Source organism: Perna viridis, chromosome 10 (genome assembly GCF_037379345.1).
Source record: "Perna viridis isolate PV_CMFRI_1.1 ecotype Kerala chromosome 10, ASM3737934v1, whole genome shotgun sequence".
NCBI lineage: Eukaryota > Metazoa > Mollusca > Bivalvia > Mytilida > Mytilidae > Perna > Perna viridis.
The window spans coordinates 33,761,614-33,785,697 of NC_142454.1; the positions used below are offsets into that span (position 1 = coordinate 33,761,614).

A 24,084-nucleotide genomic window follows, 5' to 3' on the forward strand; every position below is an offset into this window, starting at 1 on the left:
TGTATCTTTAATTTGCTTTTATTTTGCCTATTCAAAACATTATCATGGTAAATCATTTGAATGAATGCACCAAAATATGCATCTTTACAGGGAATCATGTAGTTTTAATACACATATACCTTTACCCGGAATCCTTGGTTGAGTTCTGAACATCCTTTGCAGAAAGAATTAGAATGTCTTTTTCTCAGTAGCTACTGAAGAAAGTGTAAAAATATGCTTAAAGACAAATAAGTAATGTTTTTTTGCTTACTGGGTATTTGTTTCTCTTTATACTACTGCAAATTTGATTATTTATTACTTGCATCCTACCTTAGGCAAACTAAAAAAAACATTGGATCTTAAACCCTTTTCTTGTTTTAAGTTGCCTCATTTCCCAGCTTAGCACTACATAAAAAAAAAGCAATTATCAATTTTTTTTTAGGCTGTCAAAAATGTAAAGGTGCCATCATCACTATTTAAAGGAAAAAGACGAAGGCCATAAGGCCAAAAATTTGGGCTCATTTTTTTCAATATTTTTATGTTTTATTCATATTTTATTTGTATTTAATTCCTTTTTACCTTTTAAATGTGGCTTTTGTTCACTATCGGTTATTCATTATTCTTAAGATAAAAAGAAATGCCTTCCTCCCTCATTGGTTTTATGTTTGGTAAACCAAGAAATTACCGTTGACATTGAATAGTTATAGTCTTGGCAAAGTGTTTTTATTCTTGGAATATCGGTCGTATCTTCACCATGACCTCATGGGCAAACCGTGCCTGCAGACGTTAATTTCATTTGTATATTAGCTTGTTGCTGTGATTTAACTTTCTTCATAAAATGTTTTAAAGGTTCGACTCCTTTATTTTAAATCTCTGAGGTCATTGAAGATTGTTTAAAGGATACGTATGAATTTGGAAATTAAAGTTACTACAGCAGAAAAAAATTCATAGATCTTGTCAAAATTAAAAATTCCCTGAATCATGGTTACATACCATTTATTCAAGTAAAAATGCCTTACCTTTTTAACTCGTCTCTCACCAGAAATCTTGGAGTTACACCTACTAGCGTATACAAATTAGTGATAAGCCTTTTAATGTTCACACGATTACAATGGGATTTGCTATTGCTGAAGTGTTCTTCTGAACTGCTTTAAATATCTGTCAGTCATTTTAAACTACACCTTGTTGCATATCCAGGTTGGCACCCCTCTTTCTAATAGGAAAATTTGACATTTTCATGTGTTAAATTGACAAAAAATGGCTAATGATGTCCTAGCACCCCTGTTTATGTAAGGAACTCCAGCTGGCATCTCTCCTTTTCAAAGTATCTGTATCCACCCCTGCTACACGATCAGGCATGGATCCAAGGATGAGCATGCTGTGCATACGCTTCCTAAAATTGTGAAAAACATTTTCTTGGCATGAAATCTTTTTCACAAATTCGAACTCCAATTTTTGTTTGCCTTGCATCACTTGGCAGTAAATTCTATTAACACCTCCCCTTTAACCTGAAATCCTGGATTCACCACCGACCTAGGCTAATCTCAATTTTCCTAGTTAAATTTATCAGTGTAATTTGTTTTCAAGAAGAAAAAAATAGAATACAGAAGTGTCACATGTGCACCAGCAGTTTAAAAAAAAGTTCAATCCAATATTTCATTTGAAGAGTGTTGCAATAACAAAAATGGCATTTCTTAGATGACTATGTGTTTATGAAGAATTTGTTTAGTCATAATTGATTGAAAGTCTTATTTGACTCAGTGCTTCAGCACTTTGATTTATAATTCTCATGGGTGTGTTTGATTTGGAGTTTGTTTAAGGTCAAATACCTGTTTGTTATCATTTTACTTCTTGTTTTATCAGACAAATCACTCTTGACAACATACTCGATTATTCATTGATAAAGAGCTTCGTCCAAAATTTTTACACATCTTGTTGCTAGAAAGATTTTTAATGCATAAGAACATTTTATGTGGTCATGATACAACTGAACATAATTAGTCGATATTTTCAAATAAGTTAAAAATTAAAGGCAACGCTTCCTTTGAAACACGAAGTTCTTAACACATTTTAGGTTAGTTTTTACATGGTACCTAGACCCTTAATTCCCTAGAAAATTAAAACAAAAATGGAAAGTTTCTTTAATACGGTCTGCGAAAGTATTTTTTCCCCTTTTTGTCCACTGGTCAGAACTTTAATAAGCTCTCGGAATGTCTTGCAAAGAGTAGGTCTTGTTCTGTTTCACAATTTAGCATCATTTTAGTATTCAAATAGTACGGAGTAAAGTCATTTTTTAATGGAACGCGGGTTAACAACAGTTTAATAATTGTTAACAGGGTTACAGGGGTGTGTACAGGGGGCGACTTTTTCAAAATATAGTTTATACACAGAATATGACAATCTTCTTTACCGTCTGAATTCAATCTCAGGGGCTTGTTCCCGCTTTCAAATATGCAGTCCGGCTAGTATATATAACTCCGGCTGCATATTTGATAGTGGGCGCATGCCCTTGTTGGGGAGCTTCATATTCTAGACTACTAGTCTTTACGTAATTTCTCAGCTTAATTATCAACGAAATGTGAGAGGATATAGGGATTACGTTTTAGTACAATTCAAGAAAAGCAGGCTGCCTAAACGGAACAAAAATTCTTGTACTTGAGCTAAATGCTAGTATCTACATATTTAATAACAGAGGAAAACAATGGTGCAATGTGCACATAGACTCCAACATCAATTTCAGTATTCCTTCGAAATGTAATCAGCATCTGTCGGAGGGTCAAAAAGTTATTAAAAGCCCTCACAGTGGCCAGAGTAATAGCAAGGGAACATACAGTCGAAATTCGCTCATTGTATATCCCTGATTGTTTATATAAGTATGGGGAGGGGGTCTTTCACCAGCTAGCCTAAAATCATAAGTTCTTAGTTTGAAAGTTATCAATATTTTTTATACTATAGATACCCCTTTCTTAAATTTCCCCGTGTAGTCAAATGATTTTTATTTACAAGAGTATTGATAGCTTTGTTTGTCCTTGATCCGCATTAGTCATTCTACGCTATATCCTATTGCTCAAGAGGCCAGAATCTTCGAACTTAGTACAAATACGTACATGTCCATACAAAGTGATGGGGCATTTTAGTAATAATAATAAAACAAAATAAAACAAAACAAAACATTCGTTTTAAAGAAACGGACACTTATTTATTAGCATGCTCCAAAGGCATGTCCAGACATAGGGACTTGCTATGCAATCCGACTAGTGCTCCCTCTATCAAATATCAGAGACATTTAATAACAGGTCTATGCAAATATGTAGCCCGACTAGTATACTGGTTATAATAGTCGGGTTGCATATTTGGTAGTGGGAGCAAGCCTCTGTGTCCAGACCCAGGGTTCCGAGGTTAGAGACCCCCTTTTTGTTGGAATATATATTGTTGATTTGACCATTTTTTTTTCAAATAAGCAAATGATAGCCTGGTCCACTTAAAAACCTCTCTTTTATGAATTTCTGGATCCGCCATTAATAATTTTGAATTTCTGTATCACATTGGTATACTTTTCTTTAACAAAGAGAATGTATATGGATGTGTGGTTTCAAAATCAATAGAACAAACTAATTAATAAAATTATGTTGTAGCATAATGTAACTTTTAAGAAATGGCGGGATGACACACAATGTGCATGTACAGCGGCACTTTTTAAATTTTAAAGAGAATTTTTTATATCAAGACGATTTCCTGTCACGTGATCACACGTCCGTATTATTGGCCAATTAATTATTAAATTGTGAGTACAATTCAAATGTCTGAAGTTACCGCCATTGTAGGACCTGCACTTAATGTATATACATGTACATTTTTGTACATACTGCTGTCGTATGTATTTCAAACGGTTTTTTCGTTTTAGTTGTTCCGTTTTTATTTATCTAATTTATAATTATGAAATGGTTAGACCATAGAATGGACGAATGCGCAAGTGTCAATGTCAAGTACACCTGAATATTAAATGTGCGTTTGCATTGGTTTTTAGTAATTAACTGATGATTATAACTCATGGAATAAAACAAAATGTTACAGCAAATAATAATAGGATAATTAATTGGAAAGAGTGAATAAGCAAAATATGATCACGAGTGCCGAAGAACGACTAGATTTAACGAGTGTGCGGAACTAGTTCCGCGCACGAGTTAAATCTTAATGCGTTTTTGGCACGATAACCAATTGATTATCCTATTTATTATATAGATTTCCTGCATTATCCATTGTTATTTTCAACAAATATTTAACATTTTGTGAAAGAGTAATCTAGGGAACCAAGGTTATAGCGGTAATCAAAAGAATGTAATCCAGGGACAAAGACCAGACATGGAAAACAGACATACACAACAAAGAACATAAAGTAACTAAAATCATACATACAAAGTAGAAAAAAGTAAATGAGCAACTCGGACTCCACTAAAAACTGAGGGCATGGACCAGGTGCACCGGTAGGGTAAGCGTCCTCTGCTTTTCTAGAAACGCCCACCGAGTTGCTCATAAAAGGTCAAGTCCGGGGTAGACAAACGAGGGAAGGAAAACTATGACCCGTTGAATAAATCAGTTTTCATGGTGCTGATGGATACACCATAACGACCCACGAGTTCATGATAACGACCATAAAACTTCTGTAGTGATGACTTCAATCTTGTAGCAACATAACCCTGTTCCAGAAGCCTATTTGTTAAGAGTTCTAGCGCGATACAAAAAGTCTGCGTAGTTTCGGCAAGCTCTGGCATAACGTATGAGCTGTGATATGAACATTCCATACGCAGGTGCTGAAGGGATGTTGCCACAGATGAAAGGAAAGTTGACAATTCTGAATGAAACGTCATCACGTTTGTCGTAAAGTTTGGTCAATAGTTTTCCTTTACCTTCGATTTCTAAGTGTAGGTCAAGATATGAGGCTGACTTCACAGTGTCTGTAGTATCCTTTATCTCAAGTTCTGATCAGATCAGCTATAAAATCAGCCTCATAAGAGTGAAGGAATAGGTCAGCAAGTAAAGGAGCACAAGTTGTTCCCATTGGAGTGCCGACCGTTTGTTGAAAAACACGTCCACCACACTGGACAAATATGTTGTCAATTAAAAATTCCAGCATTTTGTAAACATCTTCCTCTGTATATTTGGAAGATGATTTGGAATTATTTCGTACAAAGTATGAGGAATCTCTACCAAGAACTATATATTTGTATCTAGGTGTACCATCTGTTTTGGAAAAACAACGATGTATAATGTTGTTAAGTCGGGATTTTAACTGAGTATGGGGAATAGAAGTATACAGTGTTGAAAAATCATAGGTTTAAATGCTATTATATTCAGATAATAGTCTTGAACTGATTGTCTCCAAAAGATCTTTCGAATTTTTCAGGATCCACATTGAATGAATAGCACAACGGGAGTAACAAGTGTTGTGGTATGACTGTAAACCCTCTTTGACAGTTGTGAGTATAGAAGTTAAAAGTTTTGAAAGAGGTTTGGTGGTACATTTTGCAGACCCAGCTATGAAACGTTGTTTGTGTGGATTCTTGTGAAGTTTAGGAATCCAGTACATAGACGGTAAATCACAATCATCGTCCTTGGTAGAGAAACCAAAAGAGGATAGCACAGATTTATGGTTTTCCACAATCTCTTCTTTGGAGAGACTGGTAGCAGTGTATGTCTTATCACTGCTATTATTTTCTACGTCTACCTTTGATAATAAACATTGGATATAAAACGTTTTGCAGACAAAAACTATGTTGTTTTGGGCTTTGTCTGCTGGTACGACAACATATTAGTCATGTATAGTAGACAATGTTTTTGCTACATCGGGGTCTTTGAAAACTGATTTAGCCTTGGCACTCATTGACCTACTTAAAACTTTCATTCGTTTCAAAATTAAAGACCTCACGGCCTTTAACCACCGTGACAGAGAATTAATGTCTTCTTGTTCTCGTTTTATCCATTTTCTTGCATAGTCCTCGACGGCATCCATAAGTACTTTAAAGTTATAATTCCAATTTATGGAGCGTGGTTCACGGTACTTGGGACCTTTAGAAAGGATATTACGCAGAGAACTGTGAACTGTGGATTGATATTCGTGTTGTGGCGTTTTGGCGGGAGAAAGCGCGGCGAGAATGAAATTACCGAATTAATTTCACAGTGTGCATTATCGAAAAAAAAAATACACTGGGAACATTCAATAAATCACTGCTATCTGTATAATTAAAAAAATATCAAGTTTGAAAGATCAAGTTTGCGACTGGTATTTTACATTATTATTACGTTGACGGGTGCTAGTATTTCTACAATAGTATATTCTAAATATCTTATCAAATTTTGATTCGATATTTAGAATAGACTATTATGTAAAACAATATGGAAAGTCGTTGAAAAATGGGAATATCTATGTGACTATGTTTATTTCAGTTTTTAGTATAATTTTTTTATGAAAATCAGGCTACCCCGTAAAAGGGAAAAATCAGAAACATACACAGCAAAAACACAATATTCTGACAATATAATTTCTCTCAATGGTGCTAATTTCTCTATTTGAAAAGACCATTTTTTCGTCTCTGCACCAAATCCGTTTTTTTTTACTTGATTTTGATGGTGCAAATAGTCAAATTAATCTTTCAGAATGTTTAGTTTTTTCATACCATGTTTCACCCACTGCCTGATTCTTACAAAAATTGACATTAAAAAACAATAATTACTCTGAATATTACATTAACCCAAATAAAACACAACATTTTGTGGATTGCAACTCTTTATGTTTATGTACATAGAAAATAAAAGTATGACTTCTTCACAAAGATGCTTCAAATGCTTTATTGTTGGAAATTATCATATAACAAGATAGTTATATAATGTACCAAATTTAGATAAAAAAAAATACATTTCTTAAACTTTCCTGATTTTTATATCTTGGATAAAAAGCTCATTATATGAAGGGAAATAATCCATATCAGGATATAATGAGGATGTTTATCCCTAATTTCAGGTTGTTACCATTTATTTATAGGAAAATATATATATATATACTAATGTGTTAATGTTCCATATTTTTAATTTATCAAAATGTGTTGCCATTCTCATGTCTTCCATTTTCATTTTCATCTAAATCCATCTATGCATGGTGTTTACTTGTGTCACCAGTGGTGAAAGCAGATCTAAATTTGTAGCACCACATTAAAAAACTTTTGTAGTGAATTATCCTGCAACAAGATATTTATGTTATATTGTACCAAATTAACATACATGTAAATATTTAAATTTTTAAACATCAAAACATTTTCAAGTCTATTTATGTATACAATGTGCAAGTCTACTAATTATGGATAAAAGAGGGGCAGAACCTCTTAATGGGCATCACCATTCATTTCCAGCCGGCACAACCATGTTTTTTCTTTTATAACACAAACAAACAAATTAGGGACAAACTAAGTTAAACAACATGTTGACACAGATGAGAACAGGGGTCGATCCAGGATTATCAGGTTAGGGAGCATGATTAGAATTAAATGCAGACTGAAGCTAGGCTAGAAAAAAAATTGGGGATATATTTGTGAAAAATAAAGATTTCATGTAAGAAAAATGAAAATTTCCCAACATTAAGGGAGGGGCGCCTACACCCCAAAAGCCCATCCTTGGATTCGCCTCATAGGCATCTTACAATTATTTTTCTTTTTAAAAGTATGTAACCAGCAAATCAGGAACGGACCACAAATTTCTGTGGGAGAATATGCTTTATTTGTATTTGGTTCTAACTTCACCCTTTAGATGAAGCTATTGCCATCACTTGGCATCCATTGTTGCTTCAAATGCTTTATTGTTGGAAATTATTTCTCGAAAATCTCTAATTTTAGCAAAAATTTATATAGCCATATAGTAACTGTATTGAAAAATTGTATTAAAGACTGGCTAGAATTTGAGTGAGATTCCTACCCTGATATATCCCCCAAGTCTGTTGACTGAAATTTCTTTTTAATAACATGACCCATGACCTGCACTTGCTTCAACAATCCTACTGTTACAACCTTGTAAGCACATTTACTCCTCCTTTACCACTTGATCGATTTAGATGAAATTTGATAGGAAGGTTGGGCATCATATGTAAATAGGCATGAATGAATTTGATTACTGTTGAATGACTCAAAGGGGAGATAACCTAACTTAAGGCTTCTAACTCCATTCGAAGCCAGTGTTATTTGCTCTTTGTAAGCTTCTCACAATATTTCTCCTTTTTTTTAATTATCATTTTGTAGTAAAAAATGGAGAGAAATGAGAAGGAAACAGAAAGAAGCAAAAGAACAGAACAGGAAATCAAGGGCTTGATACATCATAAGAGCTATTTCCTGTTTTTAATATTGATGAAATGATAACTGTGATAAGACCTTTAAAATCCTTTTAGGTTAAAGTTTTAGGGTGACTCCCTGTCAGGGTTATTACACATGAGAGGCAAAACATGACTTTTTGTGGTTTTAGCAAATATCTTGAAGACTAACCATTACAAAAAAACTTTTGATTTATGAAATTGTCTTTAAGATAAGGCCTACAAAAGTCTCCATTTGGTCAAAGTTGTAGGAAAACTTTGTTAGAGTTATTGTCCTTGAAGAGAGAAAAATGAACCTAGGTGAGCATGTAACTCAGCTCCTGAGAGTCTCTTCTTTCATACTTTGTAGTTGAATTGAAGAAAGGAACTCTGAGAAGAAGACAGAATAGAACAGATCAAAGGACAAGAAGAAAACATCCGCAAAGTATATCTGGAACATGCAAGGGCAAACTAAGGGTCTTTCCTATAATTCCTATTTTCGATTGCCATCTCTTCTGTTTTTTGTTTTATGATGTAGCTGAACTAAAAAAAAGGAACTGAGAGAAGAACAAAATGGAACAGAACAAAGGAAAAGGATAATACTGCAGCAGAGACATCTGATTTATCAAGGGCTTTTTTCATGCAGATCATACCTAATGTTTTGTTTTTTTGTTTTTTTATTGTAGTTCAACAGAAAAAAAAGAACTCAGAGAAGAACAAAAGACAGAAGACAAGAAGAAAACAGCCACAAAATGCACCAGGAAAACCAAGGGTCTTTGAGAAGAACAAAAGGACAGAAGACAAAACAGAATAGATCAAAGGAAACAAAAACATCCATAGTAAATACCTGGAAAATCAAGGGCTTTATGTAAGGTTTTTTTCTTGTTTTCATGCATGTCTTACTTTATATTTTGAATAACAGGAGAAGAAATTCAGAGGGTAAGAATAAAAGGATAGATTACAGAACAGATCAGAGGACAAGAAGAAAATACTTCTAACTTCAAAACTGTAAGGGTTAGTCAATTTTGAGATAAGGTTATATGATCAGCATGATGAGATCTATCTGTGGTAAAATTTGCATGTAATTCTGTTTAGCTATCTTGGAGTTATTTTTGCTATTTCAATGTTATTACTTTGAATTTTTTTCTCCTCAGAAATTACTGGCTTTAATGAAAATTGATATGATTGTTCCTTAGGTAAGAGTGTTAGGAATTTATTCAAGAAAAAACATTTCCACTTTTACAAAAATAGAATGTTGCTTATTGAGACAGCTGAGAGATTCAGGCTCTTTACAGCCTCAAGTTTTGTTTTTTGTTGTTGAATAGAAGAAAGGAACTCAGAAAAGAACAAAAGGACAGAAGACAGAATGGAACAGAACAAAGTAAAAGAAGGAAACAGTCACATCCTGAAAATCAGGGGATAGGCAAGAGTTTTTTCCTACTTTCCATTGTCGTCCTTGCTTGTTTTTTTTGTATTTTGTAGTTGAACAGAAGAAAGAAACTCTGAGAAGAGAAGAACAAAAGGACAGTAGACAGAATGGAACAGAACAGATTAATAGACAAGAAAAAAATAGCAGCAAAGAATTCCAGGTAAATCAAGGGTTTGTTAACTTGAACAGAAGAAATGATCTCAGAAGAAAACAAAGAACAGAAGACAAAACAGAGTGGAACAGACCATAGGAAAAGAAGAAATCAGCCATATAGTACACATGCATGGAAAACCAAGGGTTTAGTAAGGTTTTTTCCTGTTTTCAATTGTCTTTGCTGTTTTTATTTGTATTTTGTACTCAAACTGAAGAAAGGAACTCAGTAGCAAAGAAATCCAGGTAAATCAGGTGCTAGGTAAGGTTTTTTTCCTGTTTTCAATCCTCATCCTTATTGTTTATTGCTTTTTGTTTTTGCTTATTGTTTTAGCTGAACAGAGGAAATTAATTCAGAGAAGAACAAAAGGACAGAAGAAATAAACAGAATAGATCAAAGGGAAAGAAGAAAATAGCTGAATCAGAACATCATGAAAATCAAGGGATACATTACTTTGTTTTCTTGACTTTCACACTTTCAGTGTTTTTTTATTTTTGGATTTTGCAGTTGAACTGAAGAAATGATTTCAGAGGAGAAGAATAAAAGGACAGAAGACAAAACAGAATGAAACATAGGTCAAAGGACAAATAGGAACACCTGGTTAATCAAGGGCTATTTGTCAGGGTTTTTCCTGTTTTCATGTATGTCGTGCTTATTGGGTGTTTTTTTTTTGTACTGTAGTTGAATAAAAGAAAGGACTGCAGAAGAGCAGAACACAAGGACAGAAATGGAAATTGAACAGACAAAAGGACAAGAAAAAAAAACAACATCAAAGAACAAAAGAAAGATGCAAGGCTTAGTATGAATCTTTTCCCGTTTTCATGCATGACTAGTAATTGTTTGTTTAGCTGAACAGAAGGAAGAAACTCAGAGGAAAAGAACAAAAGAACAGCAAAAAGGAATGGAACAAATCTAAAGACAAGAAGAACACAGCTGCAAAGAACATCTGGAAAATTTAGGGCTAGGACTAGGATTGTTTTCCTTTTTTATGCCTACTTATTTTTGTTTTAATTTTTTAATTGAGCAGGAGAAAGGAATTCAGAAGAGAGATAAAAGGACAGAAGACAAAACAAAACAGATCAAAGGATAAGAATATAGTGCAAAGAACACCAGGAAGGTCAAGGGTCAGGTAAGGGTTTTTTTCTCTCTCTTTATACCCCGCCATAGTAAGTGGCAAGGTTTATGTGATGCCCTTGGAAAAGTTTGTCTGTTGATCTGTCTATCCATCTGTCCCCTGATGGTTTCCTGATGATTGGTTGAGAATTGTTGCAATTTAAGACAGGATGTATTGTGGTATACCATTGTCCATCCGTCCATCGTCAACACTTTGGACAATAACTCAAAAACACTTTCACCAACTTTTATGAAACTTTTGTGAATTGTTCATATCTATTGATGTAAGCTTCCTTTCAATTTTTATAAATTTCAGATTTATTGTTTCTGTGTTATGAATTTTATACTTAGAAAAAGGGGGATCTTCAAGTTTTCGCACAATAACTCAAAAACACTTTCACTTTTATGAAACTTCGGTGTATTGTTCATATCTATTGAAGTAAGCTGCCTTTCAATGTATATGCCTTAAAGCTGCATTAGCTGTCATTTTCCTAGAATTTTGTTTCTGTTGGAATATACCTCAACTTTGAATTATTCCTACTAAATTGTAATTTTCCTGTATAATTTCATTTGATATCCACACATAAAATGCATTAAATCTATTAAATACATGAAATATGTAAAATATGAAAAAACATTTTCACAATATTCTGTAGGTACAAAAATGTATTATCAACATTTATTGCTTCAATTGCATTACTTAAAACTTATTTCATTGAAAAAGCAAAATTCAGTAGAATCATAACTGAACAAATTTGGCAGCTAATGCTGCTTTAATAAATATAAAAGGTACTTGGTAACCTTGTCAGAAAAGTGTTTGCCATTATTTTGGATATTGGTTTCCACAGACTCTTAAAACCAGTTTGTGTGAAAGGTCAAGATGAAGAAAAATTATCTTTTCTTCCATTACCGTTTGTCAACAAGGGTATAGATGGAATTGATTTGGCTAATATCCTCCATCAGCAAAATGTTACCAACAAAATTCCCCCATATTTCAAAGACAAATCCATACCAATTATTTCATATTCCTATACTTCACCCATTGCATCCAAAATTTTCAATTATAAAAGGCTATTGCAGAACCTTGAGATTGAGGACTTCAAGGCTAAACCACCTGACTGTTCTTGCAAAAACTCTCCATTCAAATATGGTCCTTCCAGTCACGTCGTTACGGGAGATTTAACCATCATTGAAAACGAATCTCTGCCTAATATCCTTTCTAAAGGTCCAAAATATATTATTATAACATTAAATTCTTATGGATGCCATGGAGGACTACGCAAGAAAATGGATAAAAGGAGAAAGTGAAGACATTGATTCTCTGTCAGAGTGGTTAAAGGCCGTGAGGTCTTTAATTTTGAAACAAATGAAAGTTTTAAGTTGGTCAATGAGTGCCAATGCTACATCAGTTTTCAAAGACTCTGATGTAGCAAAAACATTGACTTTGAGATTGTGGAAAACCATAAATCTGTGCTATCCTTTTTTGGTCTTTCTACCAAGGACGATGATTGTGATTTACCATCTATTTACTGGATTCCTAAACTCCACAATCCTATCACAACACTTGTTACTCCCATAGTGCTATTAATTCAATGTGGATCCTGAAAAATTCAAAAGATCTTTAGAAGACAATCAGGATATAATAGCAATAAAACCTATGATTTATTCAACAGGTCATAGTTTTCCTTTCCTCGTTTGTCTACCCCAGATATGACTGTTTATGAGCAACTCGGCGGGTGTTTCTAGAAAAACAGAGGATGCTTACCCTACTGGTGCACCTGGTCCATGCTCCCAGTTTTTAGTGGAGTATGAGTTGCTCATTTGCTTTTGTTACTTTGTATATTTGATTTTAGTTACTTTATGTTCTTTGTTGTATATGTCTGTTTTCCATGTCTGGTCTTTGTCCCTGGATTACATTCTTTCGATTACAGCTATAATCTTGGTTCCCTTGATTACTCTTTTCAACACTGTATACTTCTATTCTCCATACTCAGTTAAAACCCCGACTTAAAAACATTATACATTGTTGTATGAGATGGTACACCTAGATACAAATATATAGTCCTTGGTAGAGATTCCTCATACTATGTAAAAGAATGTGTAGGCTCTGGGTTTTAAAGAACAAAAAAAAATGCATTAGTTGTTTCTGAAATTGACTGAAAAGAAAGGAAGTATAAGCCCTGGGAATAAGAACAAACAAGAAAAAAAACACAGTAGTTTCAAATCATCTGCAAAATATACAGTTTGTTTGTTTTGTTTGTTGGGGTTTAACGTCCGAGCAGCAATATTTCAGCTATATTCAGACGATGAACATGAAATTAATGATAAAATGAACATGAAATGATGATGAAATGAAAAAGGGACGGGACACAAGGACAATGGGGTCGACAAATTTTTAATTGACAACATATTTGTCCATTGTGGTGGACACATTTTTCAACAAACAGTCTACAATTCAATGGGAACAATTGTGCTCCTCTACTTGCTGACCTATTCCTTCACTCTTATGAGGCTGACTTTATAGCTGATCTGATCTGAAAGAAAGAATATTGTATAGCTAGACTCTTTAATCTCAGTTTCTGCTATATAGATGATGTATTATCTTTAAACAATCTTAATTTCAGGGATTTGATACATCACATCTACCACAAAGATCTTGAGATAAAGGATACTACAGACACTGTGAGGTCAGCCTCATATCTTGACCTACACTTAGAAATCGATGGTAAAGGAAAACTATTGACCAATCTCTACGACAATCATGATGACTTTTTATTCAGAATTGTCAACTTTCCTTTCATCTGTGGCAACATCCCTTCAGCACCTGCGTATGGAATGTTCATAACACAGCTCATATGTTATGCCAGAGCTTGCCAAAACTACACAGACTTTTTATATCATGCTAGAACTCTAACAAATAGGCTTCTGGAAGAGGGTTATATTGCTGTAAGATTGAAGTCATCATTACAGAAGTTTTGTGGTCGTCATCATGAACTCGTGGATCATTATGGTGTATATCTGCACCATGAAAACCGATTTATTCAACGGTTCATAGTTTTTCTTTCCTCGTTTGTCAACCCTGGACTTGACATTTTTATGAGCAACTCAGCGAGCGTTTCTAGGAAAGCAGAGGACACTTACCCTACCGGTGCACCTGGTCCATGCTCCTAGTTTTTAGTGGAATCCGAGTTGCTCATTTGCTTTTGTTACTTCATATGTATGATTATAGTTACATTGTATTCTTTGTTGTGTATGTCTGTTTTCCATGTCTGATCTTTGTCCCTGGATTACATTCTTTTGATTGCTGCTATAACCTTGGTTCCCTTGATTACACTTTTACATTGAGGGTTAATATTTTTTATTATAAATTTTGCTGATTTTATTGCATTATCAACCAAAATAGTATTAAATATGTTGACTGCTGTATTCGGTCCATCAAAAGATGTATTCAGAAATGTTTTCAACTTAATAATAGAACTGTCTTCACAGTTCATGAAAATTCTATATTTTTTTATTGCATCAGGCAACCATTAAAATTTTCCAGTGGACATTGGTCATTATTTCTATAAGTAAAAGAGGAGAACAAAGTACAACATATTGAACAGTGATTTAACAATGAAGTAAAATTGTTTACTTCCAAATATCCAATACTATTAAATAAGTCTTGCGATACAATAATATAATCAACTACACTGCATCCATTGTATGTTATGCTTGTAAAGTTTCCTAATGGGTCCCCTACTTTCCTTCCATTTAGAATTCTAAGGCCAGATTCTTTGCGTAGATTTAGAAAAAATTTTCCACTATTGTTTAGATATTTAGAGTTCTTATTATTTCTATGCATAAATTGGTCTTCAATATACCGATCATCTTCATTGGGAATATTTTTGGAATTATCATTAATAATAAAGTCTGTCTTGGTACCAGTATATGCATTAAAGTCTCCCTGTGTCCAAATACGTCTGAATTTACTATATTTTGAAGTTTCAGTTCAAAGATGATCATACACTGATTCTATACCATTTTCATAAAATTTCGAATTTTCTGGTCTGAATTTACTATATTTTGAAGTTTCAGTTCAAAGATGATCATACACTGATTCTATACCATTTTCATAAAATTTCGAATTTTCTGGTGAAATATATACAGTGGCAAAATAAATATCTTTAGCTAAATTGAAAAAGGTTTTATTCAATTTTATCCAAAGTATATCAGGATGGGTTTTGGGTAAAATAGTGAAACCCTTAATGATTTGGTGTTTTGCAAAAATGCTTCTGCCAACAGAATTTCTTCTAGCTTTTTTGTGATTTTTTCTAAAACTATTGGCTATTTATTTTGAAAATTTGGACTATTAATATCATAATCCTGTTCCATAAAAGACCAAATAATGATAAATTTTATGGTGTTAAGCTTATAACTTGAAAACCTTAATATTTTGAAGCAACAACCATTTTGAATCTGGGGATTTTGAAAAGTGATGGACTAAATGACTACAAAATGTATTTTCAACAATTGTTTAAACAATAAAAGACATTGGGTTTGCAGAAACCTGGATTCTTTTGATATTTGGTTTGCTGTATTGTTATAAAGTGTAGATGAGCATACTACATAGTTGTCTCTTATCACAGCCACCTGATATTTTGAATTTAACTTTATATACCATAGGTATGTCATTACATTGGATATAACAATAACATTGTCATAACAATTTTTGACACCTGGGGCATGTGAATTTCCTATTTGACAGTTTTTTTTTAATGTTTTGAACATATGGTTTCTGAGGTGCTGGGTGTATCGTGCAGTGAGCTTTGCTCACAATTTATATATATATATATATATATTTTTAATATTTTGTTGTTGAACAGAGGGAAGTAACTCAAAACAGGAGAACAAAAGGACACAAGGCAGGATGCAGCAGATCAAAGTAAAAGAAGAAAACAGCTACACAGAACAGGAAAGTAGAGCAATATGTAAGATCAGAACTAACTAATTTTGTCTTTTCATTTTTTAGGCATGGAATTAATCCATCTTTCCTTTTAATTAGCACAGAATATCAGGAAAGTAGAGGGCTTTATGTATAGGGTTGAACAGAATGAGAACCTGAGATGAGAAGAATAAGGGGACAGAAGATGGAACAGAACAAATCAGAGGATAGGAACAATAGGCAGCTGCACAGAACAGGAAAGTAGAGCACTAGGTAACAGAACTAACTGATTTTGTCTTCTCATTTTTTCAGGCATGGAATTAATCCAACATTCCTTTAAAGATTCTTTTCAGCACAAAACTACTGTGTTTTTTTTTTCTTGTTTGTTCTTATTCCCAGGGCTTATACTTCCTTTCTTTTCAGTCAATTTCAGGAACAACTAATGCATTTTTTTGTTCTTTTTAACTCAGAGCCTACACATTTTTTTCTGTTCAGTTTCTCACAGAATTAATGCTTAAATTGTCCTTTTCAGTTTCAGTCACAGAACTAATGCATCTTTCCTTTTCAGTTTCTTTCAGGCACTGAACTAATGTATCTTTCCTTTCAGTTTCTTCCAGGTGCAGAACTAAAGTATCTTTCCTTTCAGTTTCTTTCAGGCACAGAACTAATGTTTCTTTCTTTTCAGTTTCAGTCACATAACTAATGTTACTTTTAGGGACAAAACTAATGTATCTATCCTTTCAGTTTCTTTCAGGCACAGAACCAATGTATTTTTCCTTTCATTTTATTTTAGGGACAGAACTATTAAATGTATCTATACTTTCAGTTTCTTTCAGGCACAGAACAAATGTTTCTTTTCAGTTTCAGTCAAAAAACTATTGTTTCTTTTAGGGACAGAACTAATGTATCTATCCTTTCAGTTTCTTTCAGGCACAGAACTAATGATGTTTTCCTTTCATTTTATTTTAGGACAGAACTAATGTATCTATATTTTCAGTTTCTTTTTAGGAACAGAATTAATGTATCTACCTCTTAGTTTCTTTCAGGCACAGAACTAACGTATCTTTCCTTTCAGTTTCTTTCAGGCACATAACTAATGTATCTATACTTTCATTTTGTTTTAGGGACAGACCTTATGTATCTTTCCTTTCAGTTTCTTTCAGGCACAGAACTAATATATCTATTCTTTCATTTTTATTCTAAGAACAGAACTAATGTATCTATACTTTCAGTTTCTTTCAGGCACAGAACTTAAAAATCTATCTGTTATTTCTTTCAGACACAGAACTAATGTATCTATCCTTTCAATTTCTTGTAGGCACAGAGCTAATGTATTTTTCCTTTCATTTTATTTTAGGGACTGAACTAATGTATCTATACTTTCAGTTTTGTTAGGGCACAGAACTTATGTATCTTTCCTTTTTCAGTTTCGTTCAGGCACAGAATTAATGTATTTTTACTTTTACTTTTCCTTTAGAGACAGAGCATGTTTTCTCCTTTTTTTAAGGCTAAGAGCTAACACATTTTTTTCTTTTTCCGTTTTTTTCAGGCGCAGTTGAGAATAACAGCCAATCAGATCACAGAAGAGACAAGCAATGAACAAATAAACAGCTTCACAAATCACAGAAGAGGAAGTTAGCCAAACAGATCACATAAAAAAAAATTATAAGCAAAACAAAACTGAAAATGACCAAACCAAACATATAGGAGGCTATTAAATTAACAAAAAAGTCACAGAAGAGAAGGAGAAGAACAATGGAATTAAATGTGGAGATAAAGAAGAAACTGCTTAGATCACAGAAGAGAAGGAGTCTCTGGGACTGGTTTCTGTTGCAGATTGTCTCTGGTACTGGTTTCTGTTGCAGGTTGGAAGTAAACAAGATAAAAAATATTTAAAAAAAAATAAATTTGAGAGGAATGGTTGAGTGGGGGTATTCTTAGCATGATGTGGCATGAAAACAACTGAAAAGCTATTTACATTTATCCTGAAGCATTGGTGAAATAAATATTTTTTGACTGCTTATATAAGGAAAAACTTCAGGAAAATATTACACTTTGACAGTAATTTCTTGATGATATGAGGTATAAATCGATAATGCAATAAATCTCTGTGTATATTTTCTTCATGTGCCAAACCTTATATACATTTTGCCTGATTCTTAGACCGAGAAATACTTAAGAATCGTACAAAATCTTAACAATGTGATACACCCCAAAAAAGGCTACATATTTTTATTTTTGTAATTAAGTTTTTTATGGGTCTATACTATGAAATTTGTAATTATTCATTCAAATCAGCCTGCTCTTAGGAGATAATCAACATAGAAAATCCAATAGGTTCTATTGTATTTGAGTGGCATTTATGAAGTTATCTCCCTTAATTTTGAAATCTACAGTGCATTCTATATAATTTTTACCTCCTAAGAACACGGGATATATGAAAATCTGAATGTGAATTTCTGTTTACTATGGCATTTCAAACAAAATATCACAAATAAAAATGTGTAGGCTTTTTACCCATGAATCACATTTTGGTTATATCAAAATCAAACAAAGATATAAGGATGGGTGACAAACGATGCTGTCCAAATTGTAATTTAGTTTGCTTGTTTAAATATTCATATAAGAGAGAACAATTTTTCGAAGGGGGATCATTCATGGATATTTACAAGGCAAGCACTACAAATGAGTTTCATATCATTTTTATTGTTCATATTATTTTTACATTGGCAGTAAAAGGCAAAACTTTTTGAAGAATGGCAGATGGGAAAAAAAGCCTTTAAACAGGAAAAAATACATCTGAGCAGCATATTTATAACACTTTTGGGTTGTTTAACTTATATATCCTTTTTAGGGGTATTGTCAAACTTTTGAACAATTTCAGTTATCTCCAGTTTTGTTAGTGAATATTTTTATTGGTATGGCTTTATGTCTCATCCTTGCAAATGTGTGAGTATTACATGTACATTAAAAAAAAACCTGAACATTCCCATGCTTTGTTGTCATATTTACCCTTTGATATAAAATTAAACTTTTAATTTAAATATAGCTTGATAACTTTGATAGTAAAATGGGATATAAAGTGCCTTTCAATTTCAGCTTGTGTTAAAACTCAAGACCAAAGACTTTTTATATCCACCTCTTGACATCCATTGCAGAACAAGCTGTTCAAGGGAGACAACTTGTACTATTTTATGGAAATCAGGTATGATACAAAACTCATACAGTGCATGGTAATGGTCTATTAAATATCATTGGTTTCTATTAAAACATGAAAAGACTGATAGGTCCATGCTTGTCTTTTAATGCTTAGTTATTTTAATTCCATGTTCCGGAAGACAGTATGAAGTTAATTTTTATGGATACTTATGCAAGATAGAAACCCCCCATAACTATCAAGGTTAAAATTCTTTTAACACTAAGTTGTCAAACAAAAACATTAAAAAAAATAGTCATTGGGCATTCTATGGACTTGACATCTGCTTTTCAGATGTTCTGAAATTTGCTTAATTTCCAGATATTTATGGTTAAAATGTTCAACAATTTCTTTGTCAAATGAAATGTCTTCATCCATTAACTTCTTCTTTATAAAACATTTATGAATGATAAGAGATGACGGTACAAATTTATTGTTAGTGACAGTTTTTTTTTTAAATGGCATAAAATGAAACCAAAAAAAAGTTCCATAGAGTTAAAATAAGTTATACAGATAATTACTGTAAAATAGAATTTTTTAAGAAGTAAATCTTGTACCAAGGAAACAGTAGACATCCTTTATTCTGACACATCATGACGTGATGAGATATTATTTTTTCTGAAAAGGGGGTTGGGGAGAAATTAGTGTAATGGTGTTGACAGTGGGGGTGTCATTGTCGCTCATCTTCATTCTAACTAGTACATTACTAACAAGACTAACAATGGAATGGGGATGAAAAGAAAATCGGTCAAAAGTTATTTGTAAATTTTTGAAGTTGATTGATGCAGATCTTTGATATGTTTTTTAATTCTTTAAAAAATATTGGGTTTCATGAATCAGTCTACGGTTATCACTTATAGAGCAGGATAAAAGGTTGACTTAAAATATCTCCAGGAGATGCAGATCTCATCAATAAATTAAAAATGTCTTCCATCAAAATACTGGACTTCTATCACAGAAGGTATGTAAACCTCCTTACACTCCAGCAACTTGTATGTACACTAGTTATTTTCAGAATCATTTTTCCTTTGTTCTTAAAAAGTGTCAAGTAGAATTGCTTTGTTAAATGAGTTGAAATTATTTAATAGTGCAAGAGAATACTTTAAAAATGGTATTAGAGTTGTCTTTCTTTAAATCGATTGTTATAATGTTTAAAAAAAATAACCATTATTAGGCTCTAAGTGGTTAGTAACAATAGTTTCGTGTTTACTTGATTTTAATAAGACTTTTTTTATAATCACTTTTTCAATATTTTTTAAATACAATAAATAAATAAGGATAATGGGTTTGCTTTTGCATTGAAAAAAAACATTGATTTGTTTTTCATAATTTGCAGACAAAAACAAGAGAAACCATAGATGGATGTGATGAAAGACCCTTTCTAGATATGGAAGTCAAAGGTTACAACTGGTGAACAAACTTAACAATTCCAGTGAAAGTGTACTCAACTTGACCTGACCATGCAACAGGAAAAATTATAAACTATTTTCTGACAATAACATTGAGAAAATGCATAGTAGAACCTTTTGTTCTGTTTGCTTTCCTATGAATCGTACAGAAATCTTTTGTGCTTTTAGGCCACATCAAGTCAATTTGTAGGTTCTCATCTACATGTCAAAGTTTGTATCCCAATTTAATTTTTCTTTTCTGGGAGTTCAATTACAAGAATTGTTTTATGTTGGTATCTTATACATATACTACTTTTACATAATGTCTATTGACTTAAGGTAATAGCAGAGTTCAAAATCAGAATGACATGGTGTATGTAATATGAACTGAACTATAAAGTGTTCAATTAATTCAATAGGATACATATATATAGGGTTTATCAATGTATCATTGTAGTATGCATGTTTGACAGCATATGCTAGTGATTTATTTTATATTTATAGCACAACCTTGTGAGTTATTCAAAAAGACTTTGAGCCTGCAAAGTCTATTTGGATAATGAGGAAGGTGTTGATATAAAAAATTTATTACATTAATTGACCAAATAGAAATAGACAGGCAAGGGTAGCTCAAGTTAGTGAGCATTGCTCCTAGTTTAATTTGTTGGTGGGTGAGAATCTTACTTGATCTGGCCTTACAGCTATACTAAAATGATTTTGTTGTTTTTTTTTTACGACATTCTGAAAGAAATCATATAATGCAAGAATTTCATCACATTGCAAATTTAAAAATGCCAGTTTTGGCTATTAGAATACTGATTTAGTCACATTCTTGCAATAATAAAAAATATGATTTCTGTATTTACTGTATTAATATTATTATGAAATAACTGTCCATGTAGAAACCAGATAGATTATTTTATATGGGCAGCACAAGGTAAATTTTATTCCACCATTTTTTTTGTTGTTTTGCTCCAATGATAAATATATTATGATGTCAGAAAGAACATGGATTTTTCTGTATAGATAATATATTTTAAATCGAATAAATTATGAGCAGATCTCCAATCTTTATATTTGACTGACTTACTTCCCTCACTCCTTGAGGAGAATCGGGCCTTAACATCTGTCTCTCTTGTATGCATCTAGTCCAGTCAAACTAAATTTTAAACTTAAACAAATTGCAACAGAATAAATTTAGATTCAAAGACATAGCATTATTCACTATACATACACAGAAGTCTTTGAAAAAAATTATGTTACATAAAACTAAATTAAGCATTTCAAAATTACATTGGGAAGGGGAGATTACTCCATAAAAATAGCATGTTTTTGTCAGATTTTGTTTTATTTTTAATGATTTCATGTAAAGTATGATATTTCGATGGATCACACATTTTATGCTGCCTATGATATGTAACACATTTGGTTATGATGGGTATATTAAAAATTTTGGGTAATTCATATTTTCTGGCACTTCCGTCATTTTGAATTTTTTTTCATTGATATTGTTTACATCTGCAAACTATTTATCAACAGTTTTGCTTTTGTTAAAAGAATTCCAACCACAAAAAGTAGAATATGTACTTCATCCATACCTGTTAACCTTCCCTCTTTTTGGGTCAATCTCCCTCTGAGAAAGTCTCCCCACATTGGAGACACAAATCTTCCTCTTCCACAAATCCCCCCCCCAAAAAAAATTCTCCCTCTTAGCAGAAATATTGCACAAATTATGTTCTAAATGGCTTATTAAATTGATATTAATACAATGTTTATGTAACATTATAATCAGAGAAATGATCAACAAATAATTAATCCTTTCATTGCACTAATTACTCAAATTTTGATTAGAAATCCTCAGTAAATTTATAAGATCATAGATTTTTTATCTTGTCTTATTTTTGTAATTGGTATTCTAGCAAAATTATCCATTTTTTCTGCAAAAAAGGTTGTCACACTGAATATCCCTCCTAGAAAAGCAAAAAAAGGGAGATCCCCTCTTTGAGCATTCAAAAGGTGAAGAGGTATGTTCATAATTTTCATTACAATTCAAAAGCCTCTTTTTCAAGATAATGAAGTTTAAGCATTCCAATTCAACTGAACTTCATTATCTTGAAAATTAGGCATATTTGGTTTCTATATAAGTTGTTGTTCGGTAAAAGGTAAGAAACCTCTTTTTAAGTTGAGAATGGTCCTCTTATTGATGCTAAAGTGTCCACTATTGTTACACTTCATTTATCAGATATGGCATAATTATGATTTATTGTTATTCGGTCATTTTTACAGGGTTATCTCCCCTTTCCATTTCTGCTCTTGAGACATTTATGCTGTGTTATATTTATAGCATAGTATTCCGAGTTAGACAAATAAACTTTCGAACGCGCAGCGTGAGAAGTTTATTTGGCTAACGAGGAAGGCGTTGCTATAAATGATTTGTAACATGAATGACATGCCCATGAGAGTCTGTGCAGAAAAAAATAACGTTTGGCGGGAAAATCTAATAACCCGCACAGTAGGCAGTATGGCAGACGCATTCTCTCTACCAGATTGGCTTGACATTGAAAATGTAGAAAGCGATGATTTGGTTCTCTCTCAGGTGTGTATTTTTTAATTGAATTAGACTGATTTACTCTAATTGTCTTTTTGAAGGCTTTTAAACACAACTATTCGGGGCATGGACCCCCTTTTTTGGCCCAAATGTAAAAAAAATCTATTTAAATTAATGAGTAGACATTATATTTTTTGTTCTCTGTCTGGCAAAGAAAACCTGCAGAGATTTAAAGATTTGTATTTTATTATATGAAACCTAATAAAATTGACATTTGTATGTGTTTTTTGTAGGCGTAATCTTTTCCCAAAGAGGCGGAGCTTACCCATGCAATATTGGTTTTAGTGTTTTGGTTATTTCATGGCTGTTTCCTCATTGCATTATATAGGCCCATGTGACCTTTCATGCAATATTATTTGGTTGCTTCAATTTAGAGCATACATTTTGGTACATGCTTGTCGTCTCTATGTTATTCCATAAAAAGATCAAAGGAAAAAAGAAGATTCATGTTACAAGTTTATATAGTTCATAATGCTATAGACTGGAACTTAAATATCTTCTGTTGCAATTTGTTAAGGTTGAGGGTTTAATTTTGCTAGACTGACTGGACTATTATAAATCGGTCCAGGACTGAAACTGAAGATCTTGTCTTTCTTTCTTTTTATATATATTTTATCCATATATATATAATATTTATTTTATTTTAAGACCATAAATTTTCAATTTATACATGTATCTCCATGCTTGTTGTAGAAGTGTGAAAACTTTTTTTCCAAAATCTTGACTGCTATATGCGGAAAATTAACATTACCATGCCTACATAATTCTTGAAAATTGATGAAATCATTGCCAATGGATAAATTACTTTATTTAGGCCACACCAAATGATTTTTTTTTTGGATTTACCATGGGGACAAATTCACTAGAAACTCAGGAGTTGGACCATGTGCACTGGTAGGGCAAGCATCATCTGTTTTATTGTTTTATATTCTGTCTGTTTTCCATGCAGTCTTTTTTTATCAGTTAT

The 24,084-nt window shown here is 32.6% G+C and overlaps 1 long non-coding RNA gene across 13 annotated transcripts; it reads left to right on the top strand.

Moving 5' to 3' along the window:
* Positions 1-3,762: 3,762 nt before the first annotated feature.
* On the top strand, positions 3,763-23,540 carry LOC148605506 (uncharacterized). Of its 13 annotated transcripts, none has more exons than XR_015915971.1 (8): positions 3,763-3,852; positions 8,995-9,176; positions 9,791-9,897; positions 10,913-11,017; positions 15,867-16,198; positions 17,475-17,797; positions 19,025-19,130; positions 20,458-23,540. It is a non-coding gene; the product is annotated as an uncharacterized LOC148605506 (long non-coding RNA). The 13 variants fall into 13 exon arrangements; XR_015915970.1 differs by having other exon boundaries at positions 10,916-11,017; XR_015915969.1 differs by having other exon boundaries at positions 3,764-3,852; positions 9,791-10,039; positions 10,916-11,017.
* The last annotated feature ends 544 nt before the right edge of the window (positions 23,541-24,084 follow it).